An 8618-nucleotide genomic window follows, 5' to 3' on the forward strand; every position below is an offset into this window, starting at 1 on the left:
TTACTGTGGAGAGAGACAGATAATAAGTAAAACATAATAGCCTGTTAGGTAGTGATAAAGACTTGAAGTAACTGAGGGAACCATGCTATGGAGGAATCATTCCAGCCCGTAAGAACATGTCAGAAAGTCCTGGGGCAGGAGTGTGTCTGTCCAAAGAATCACAAGAGCTAGTATGGCAGGAGGGTGGAATAGAGTGAATAATAGAACATCAGGATAGGGAGGAGGTGTAATACCTGGTAAGCCATTTAAATAATTTTGGCTTTCACTCTTTAGTGAGGCTGAAAGTCTATAGAGAGAAGAGGGGTTCGCCTGATAGGACTTAGCTTTCATAGTTTTATAAGCATCGTTCTGGCGGCTATTGAAATGGGCAAAAACAGAAAATAGTCATTTGCTCAGAACAGTTTTCACCACAGCAAAAATCCAGGAGAAAGGGACCTCCCTAGCAGTCCAGTGATTAGGACTCTGCACTTCCACTGCAGAGGTTAGGGGCTTGATCTTTGGTCTGCTGCAGGGCACTGTCAAAAAATTCCAGGAGAGAAGTAGGGGTGGATTAGGGTGGCTGTAGTAAAATTCAGCAGAAGTGCTTGGATTTGGATATACTTTGACTGTAGAGCCAACACAATATGTGATAGGATGTGAATTGTGAGAGAAGTCAAAGATGACACCAGGAAAAGGGAAGCATAATGTTGCCATTTATTGATATGGGGAACACTGTAGATGGCCAGAAATTTATTTTTGGACATAAAAATTGGGGGGCTTGTTTTGTTTACTTGTTTGTTTGTTTTTGGCAGTTCATTGCCACTTGCAGGGTCTTAGCTCCCCAATCAGGGATAGATGGAACCCAGGCCCACAGCATTGAAAGCACGGAGTCCTAACCACTGGACCACCAAGGAGTTCCCTGGACATGATAAGTTTGAGATGCTTGCAAGTCATCAAATGGTGGTACCAATGGACAATTAGATATGCCTGGAGTTCAGGGAGAAGTCTGGGCTGAAGATATTGATACAAATTTGTGAATCTAAAGACTTAATATCTGTGGGGCTTCCCAGATAGCTCAGTTGGTAAAGAATCTGCCTGCCATGCGAGAGACCTAGATTCAATCCCTCGGTTGGGAAGATCCACTGGAGAAGGGAAAGGCTACCTACTCCAGTATTCTGGCCTGGAGAATTCCGTGAACTGTATGGTCCATGGGGTTGCAAAGAGTCGGACACGACTGAGTGAATATCTGTACTGTACAAAGAACTCCTACAAATTGATAGGGGAAAAAGATGAGATAAATAGGCCAAGGATGATAACTGGTAATTTTATAGGAAAAGAAGTACAAATAATAAACAAGAAAACTCATTGCTAGTCAGCGAAATGCAATTTTGTGAGAAAATGAGAACATTTTCATGCCTCATATTTGCAAAAAAAAAAAATTATATCTGTTGGTCTTATGGGTGTGAGGAAATTACACTCACAGATTGTATGTATGAGTTACATATATAGTATGATCTCTACATCCTTCCTGGTAAGTATTCTGGCGATATCAAAACTTTAAATGTAGTGAGCCTTTAACATGGTAATCCTGCTTTGGAAGTCTAGCCTACAGAAAACTCATCAACAAGGATATTGATATAAATTTATTTATTGTAGCATTGTTTGTAGTAGCAAATAGTGGAAGCAACCTGAATGGCCATAAATAAGGGAATATTGGATGGAATATCATGTTGCTATTAAAAGTATGTCGGGGGTACTTCCCTGCTGGTCCAGTAGTGAAGAAGTCATAATACAATGCAGGAGATTGCATACACCCTTTGGCAGGAACTAAGATCCACATACCACAGAGCAACTAACCCTGTGAGTTGCAACTACTGAACCTGCTCACCACAATTAGAGAGTCCATATGTTGCATGAAAGATCCCACATGATGCAACAAAGATCCTGCATGCCACAACTAAGACCTGATGCAGGCAAATAAATTATCTAAATAAATAAAATAGGTCAAGGGACTTCCCTGTCAGTCCAGTGGTTAAGACTCTGTAAAATAAAAATAGGTCAGAATTTATTGATGAGAAAGGATGATGTGGAAGGAGGACCATAATTCAAGAGGGAAAAAATGTGATTACATAACATTACCTATTTCTAAGATATAGGTAAAAAAAACAACCTTGCTATGATACACATGTTTTTCAGCATAGAAAAATACATGGATTACCTCAAGGGAATGAGATGGGGCTTAATGTTTTTTTACTTTTCTGTATCATTAGACTTTCAGCAATGAGCATATAGTTCTTTTATAATTTAAAAAAGTGCATTATAAGGAGGAAAAGAGGGGCAAATCTTTGATACCACTCTGATATCTCCACAAATCCAAACTGCTGGCAGTATTCTCAGAGCAGGGTATCAGCAGGCCTCTAGACATCCAGGGCACATAGCCATTTAAAAGGTATCATGTGCATGAGACAGGGTGCTCAGGGTTGGTGCACTGGGATGACCCAGAGGGATGGGATGGGGAGGGAGGTGGGAGGGGGGTTCAGGATGGGGAACACATGTACACCCATGGCTGATTCATGTGAATGTATGGCAAAATCCCGGAGAAGACAATGGCACCCCACTCCAGTACTCTTGCCTGGAAAATCCCATGGACAGAGGAGCCTGGTAGGCTGCGGTCCATGGGGTCACTAAGGGTCGGACACGACTGAGCGACTTCACTTTCACTTTTCACTTTCATGCACTGGAGAAGGAAATGGCAACCCGCTCAAGTGTTCTTGCCTGGAGAATCCCAGGGACAGGGGAGCCTGATAGGCTGCCGTCTATGGGGTCGCACAGAGTTGGACACAACTGAAGCAACTTAGCAGCAGCAGCAGCATGGCAAAAACCACCACAATATTGTAAATAGCCTCCAATTAAAATAAATAAATTTTAAAAATAAATAAAAGGTATCATGGTGGCACTTCCCTGGTGGTCCAGTGATTAAGACTTCACCTTCCGATGCAGAGAGTGCAGGTTCAACCCCTGGTTAGGGAGCTAAGAACCGGAAGGCCCAAGCAGAAACTACTAAGCCCCAAGGCTACAACTAAAGAAAGCCTTCACATGGCTCGGCAAGGAAGACCCAGTGCAGCCAAAATTTTAAAATGAATGAAATTTTAAAAATAGAAAAACTTTTGAAACTTGACTTTAGGGTTGCAATTTTTAGCTAAAATGTATAATTTTTTTTAAGTCTGTATACAGTTATAGAATAATTTCACTGTGTAAGACTTATCAGGAAGTTTGTTGTGAAGTTTACATTTAGGTCAGGAGTCTGTGGTATTTAAGAAAATTAAACAAATATACAAATGCAATTTTTTAAAGTTTGAGGGAATTTAAGTTGCAAACAGGTATGATTATTTAGAGTCCAATGTAGCCTACCAGGGTTTATCAAAGAAAAAGTGAAGATAATAACTCCTATTTTACTAGATTTATAAACAGATCATAAATTTGTAAAGTTAAAGCCTTAAGGAAACTAGGCTTTAAGTATGTTACTTTAATGCAATTGAATAGTAACTGTATTCGTTTCCTGTGGGTGCTGTAACAAATCACCAAAACCTGAGTTGCTTAAAACAACAGAATGTGACTTGGCAGGGGCTTCCTGGTGGCTCAGCACTAAAGAATCCGCCTGACAATGTGGGAGACACAGGTTTGATCCTAGTCTGGGAAGATCCTACATACCAAGGAGGGACTAAGCCCATGAATCACAACTACTGAGCCTGTGCTCTAGAAGCTGGGGACTGCAACTACTGAGCCCATGCACCCTAGAGCGCTCAGCAACAAGCAAGAGAAGCCCTCGCTTGCTGCAACTAGAGAAAAGCCCATGCGGCAACGAAGACCCAGTACAGCCAATAAATAAATTATGTTAAAAAAAAGTTATTCTTAAAAAAAATAAATAAATAAAGTTATTCTTTCACAGTTCCGCAGGCTAAAAGTCCAAAATTAGTAGCACTGGGCTGAAGTCAACGTGTCAGCAGGGCCTTGTTCCTTTAAGAGAGAAACCACTGCTTGCCTCTTCCAGCTGTTGTAGCTTCTGGTGGCTGCTGGCATCCCTAGGAATCCCTCTAGTCTCCAGGGTCAACATTATTAAATTTCTCTCAGGACTTCCCTAGTGGTCTAAGAGTTAAGAGTCCGTGCTTCCAATGTAGGGGGTGAGAGTTGGATCTCTGCTCAGGGAACTAAGATCCTACATGCTCTGCAGTGGGGCAAAAACAAAAAAAAACTTGCTAGGCCTTCTTGTAAGAATACAGGTGCTTGCATTTAGGGTCCATCCAGGTCATCCAGGATAACCTCATCTCAAAATCTGTAATTCAATCATATCTGCCAAGATCCTTTTCTCCAATAAAGTAATATTTACAGCATCCAGAGACTGGATAATCTGGATAATTGGATAATCCAGACCTGATAATCTGGAGGGCCATTACCAGCCAATCACGGTAACTGGACAAAATAAAAGCATAATCACAGTCTCTTCATGCCCACTAAAACCACTAAAATGCATAATAGACACAGTGACAGGATTCTATCCTGCTGAAATTGTTAGTGGTATTATTAAGCAATTAGACCCAGGGAACCCAGAGCACTTTCCTCTTGGCCTTAAAGCTGAGCCCTCTCTCTGTACTGGTGCTTTCCTCATCTGAATTTTTAGATATAATCTGCTCTTTCTCTCTGGCTAAGACACCTCAAGTCCTTTTTTGGAAATAGGTGACATACATGTATTTAAACTAGAGGGAAAGAGACTTCCCTGATGGTTCAGTGGCTGAGACACCATGCTCAAGGAGCTGGGGTTCAATCCCTGGTCAGGGAACTAGATCCCACATGTCACAACTAAAGGTTCCAAGTGCCACAACTAAGATCCACTGCAGCAGCCACATAAATAAATAAAAAGAATAAAAGCAGTAGCAATTCCAGGTAACTAGAAAAATTCTTTACAATAAATAACAAACTAGAGGTGAAGATTTTGGGGGCTAGAGGATAGTTCTGACCTCTACTACAACACATCATTCCAGTTTTTTTCTCTTATTTTTTTCCGGGGGTGGGTGTGCCCTGCAGCATGCAAGATCTGAGTTCCTGTACAGGGATTGAACCTAGGCCATGACAGTGAAAGTGCCGAGTCCTAACCACTGCACCACCAGGGAATATCCTGAGCTAACCAGTTTTTATAACTTTCAACTAGTAGTTCTCAAACTTTAGCGTGCTTCAAAATCACATACAAGGCATTTTTTAAAACTTTTTATTGAAGTTCAATTGATTTATAATGTATTATTAAGAGTTTCTACTGTGCAGTAAAGTGAATCAGTTATACGTACAGATGCATACATGCTCAATTGCTCAGTCCTGTTTGACTCTTTTTGACCCCATGGACTGTAGCCCTCCAGGCTCCTCTGTTCACGGGATTCTCCAGGCAAGAATACTGGAGTGGGTTGCCAATCCCTTCTCTAGGGGATCTTCCTGACCCAGGGATTGAACCTGCTTCTCTTGCACTGGCAGGCAGACCTAACCACCGGACCTCCAAGGAACTTGGAGGAGGAACTTGAACCGGCAAACTTCTATTTATAACAAATGACTCTTGCTTTTCATACTTTAGAATGAGAGCCAATATAGCCTTAGAGCCAGAGTACCTGGGTCTGAATCTAGATTTGGCCGTGTTACTAGTTGTGTGATCTTGGGCAAGTTACATAATCACTGTGTTTCTCTTTTCTCATCTGTAACTTGGGATAATAACAGAACCTACTGGGAATTCCCTGGTGGTCCACTGGTTAGGACTCCACCCTTTCATTGCTAAGATCCCATAAGCCACAAGGTGCGGCTAAGAAAAATAAAGAAATATATAACAGAATCTACCTTGTAGTTTTGTCATGAGGATTCAATGAATTACTGCATGTAAAGTGTTCAGAATAGAACTTGGCACTTAATCATCATTATATAGGTATTAGCTAACATGACTAAGTTTTCTTTTTTGTTAGGTAAGAAGTGGATTTACTTAGACAGAAACACACTTCCCACACAGAGTATAGGGCATCTCAGAAGGTAAGAGGTCAAATTTTATTTTGGACTTGAACCCCACGGTCTTTTTAAAATTAGAATCACTCACCTGGTGTAAATTTTCCTTCTTAAGTAAGTTTAAAAGTGAGTTAAAGAACTCACTATCATTTGGTTAATGATAGAACAGATGGTTTGTGGACACATCAGAAGTTGGGAGATAACACAAAAATGCCCAAATTTGGCAAAGATTTTCCAACTGGACCAGGAAGTTGGAAGCCTTCCTGGTGGCTCAGACAGTAAAGAACCTGCCTGCAATCCAAGAGACCTGGGTTCGATCCCTGGGTTGCGAAGATCCCCTGGAGAAGGAAATGGCAACACACTCCAGTACTCTTGCCTAGAGAATCCCATGGACAGAGGAGCCTGGAGGGCCAGTCCACGGGGCTGCAAAGAGTCAGACAAGACTGATCGACTGGCCTGCAAAGAGTCAGACAAGACTGATCGACTGGCCTGCAAAGAGTCAGACAAGACTGATCGACTAACACTTTCACTTTCCAACTGTGCTCCCTAGAGCTCCAGGGCTTTGGGGGAGCTTAGTCACAACTAAGCATCTTTGGTTTTAGTTCCATTTATGCTTTACAGATGGGGTTTCAAGGTATTTGAACAGTGTTCTGTGATTTAAAAACCAAGTTCAAAGTTTGAAAGCCACACAGCTGAGAGTTTCAAAGAGAGAAAAACGAATGGGAATGTTGCTCCCTTAGGAGCAGAAACAGAGTGGCAGGGGATGGTGAGCAGCTTGGCCATAAATGGGTTAAAACTAGCTAGAATTCCAGATGCAGGTGAGAGGGGGTCAGGGGTTGGCTGTGGGCAGAGTCCAGGAGGAGTTGCTGCAACGATTCTGAGGTGAAGAAACACAGCCTGGGCTCCAGGCTTAAAAGGACTTGGCTCCCCAGGAACCAAGGAAAGTTGGAAAGCAACCAGTGTAGATTTGGTGAGAAAGAACAGGGCTAGAGACAGAGCCAGCAGCCTTGACGGGAAACAGGCAGCGCCCGGGGAATGGGAGCAGAGCCAGGCATATCTAAGCCAAGGCCAACAGACTGAAACCACCCACCTGGCTCCAAGCAGGCCGTGTAAGGGGCAAAGTTTGCACTCCGCCAGCCTGCCTACCGGGGCACGAAAGCAGCTTTGTCATGGATGAGCAAGAGAGACACAAGTCCGGTGCGGGCAGGGGGGCAGAATAAATGAGTGGGGAGCCCGAGAGTTCTCGGCCCCACACACTGGTCCTTGGATAGTGGCCACGTGTGTGAGACAGCAGCTTGGCTTGGTCTGCCTCCAGGCACCCCGTGGAGCCTCAGATTCACCATCACTGCTCCCTTAACCTACGGTGTACTAGGCCCTGTGCCAAGCACTTTATTTATTCCATTAAGAGTCTTTTACTTGTGAATAGAGAAATCAACTCAAGCCAGATTAAAAAAAAAAGTGGGTGGCAATGCACTGGAAGGGATATAGAACTGTCCCTTGACTTCGAGGTCAGGAGGTAGCTGGCCTCAGGGAAGGCCCAGACTGGGGACTCTGGAGCATCTGGCATTCTCCTGCAACTGTTAGGTTCTTCCTGTGAATCTGCCTTATTCCTCCTCTGCAGCAGATCAATCAGCTTTTTCTGATCTTCAGTCCCTAAGGCAGGGAGAAAGAATGAAGCAGCTGGGCCAAAGCGGAAACGCTCAATTGTGAATGTGTCTGGTGGTGACAGTCAAGTCCAATGCAGTAAAGAACAATATTGCATAGGGACCTGGAATGTTAGGTCCATGAATCCAGGTAAACTGGATGTGGTCAAGCAGATGGCCAGCATGAACATCAACATCTTAGGAAATCAGTGAACTAAGCTCCAGTACTTTAGCCACTTGATGCAAAGAGCCGACTCATTGGAAAAGACCTTGATGCTGAGAGATTGACAGCAAAAGAAGAACAGGGCTGCAGAGGATGAGATGGTTAGATAGCATCATTGACTCAATGGACATAAATCTGAGCAAACTTCAGGAGATAGTGAAGGACAGGGGAGACCTAGCATGCTTGCAGTCCATGGGGTCGCAAAGAGTCAGACATGACTTAGCGACTGAACAACGACAAAAGGCAGGGAGAAAAAGGCCCATCCACAGCTCCCATATGCCCAGGGAGAAACTAATGCTGGATCTGCTTTGATTTCTTCAGGAAAGCAAGGCCCTGCATGGGTCAGATGTCCATCTTGGTTCCAACTGGCCAGAGAGAAGGGAGGGGTTCGGGCCACAAACAGAAATATGTCTGCTATGGTCTTTCGCTGTTACTCTGAGGATAAGGAAGTGGCCCTCAGGAACTGTGTGGATTTTCTCTTCTTTTCTTTTTGGCTGTTCCATGTGGCATGCAAACTTCCCCAACCAGGAATCAAACCCATGCCCATCCCCCCACCCCCGCAGTGGAAGCATGGAGTCTTAACCACTGGACCACCAGGTAGTCCCAGAACTGTGTGGATTTGAATCCAGTTTTCTTTGCCTCCAAAGCCAAGAGGTGGCCCTTGACAGGGAGGACAGAGGCAGAGGGACTGTGTCTACTAAGCCCATTAAGGGAGGAGGGGACACAGACAAACCGCAAAG

The sequence above is a fragment of the Giraffa tippelskirchi genome, chromosome 10 (assembly GCF_054371585.1).
Source record: "Giraffa tippelskirchi isolate mGirTip1 chromosome 10, T2T-mGirTip1v1.2.pri, whole genome shotgun sequence".
Classification (NCBI taxonomy): domain Eukaryota; kingdom Metazoa; phylum Chordata; class Mammalia; order Artiodactyla; family Giraffidae; genus Giraffa; species Giraffa tippelskirchi.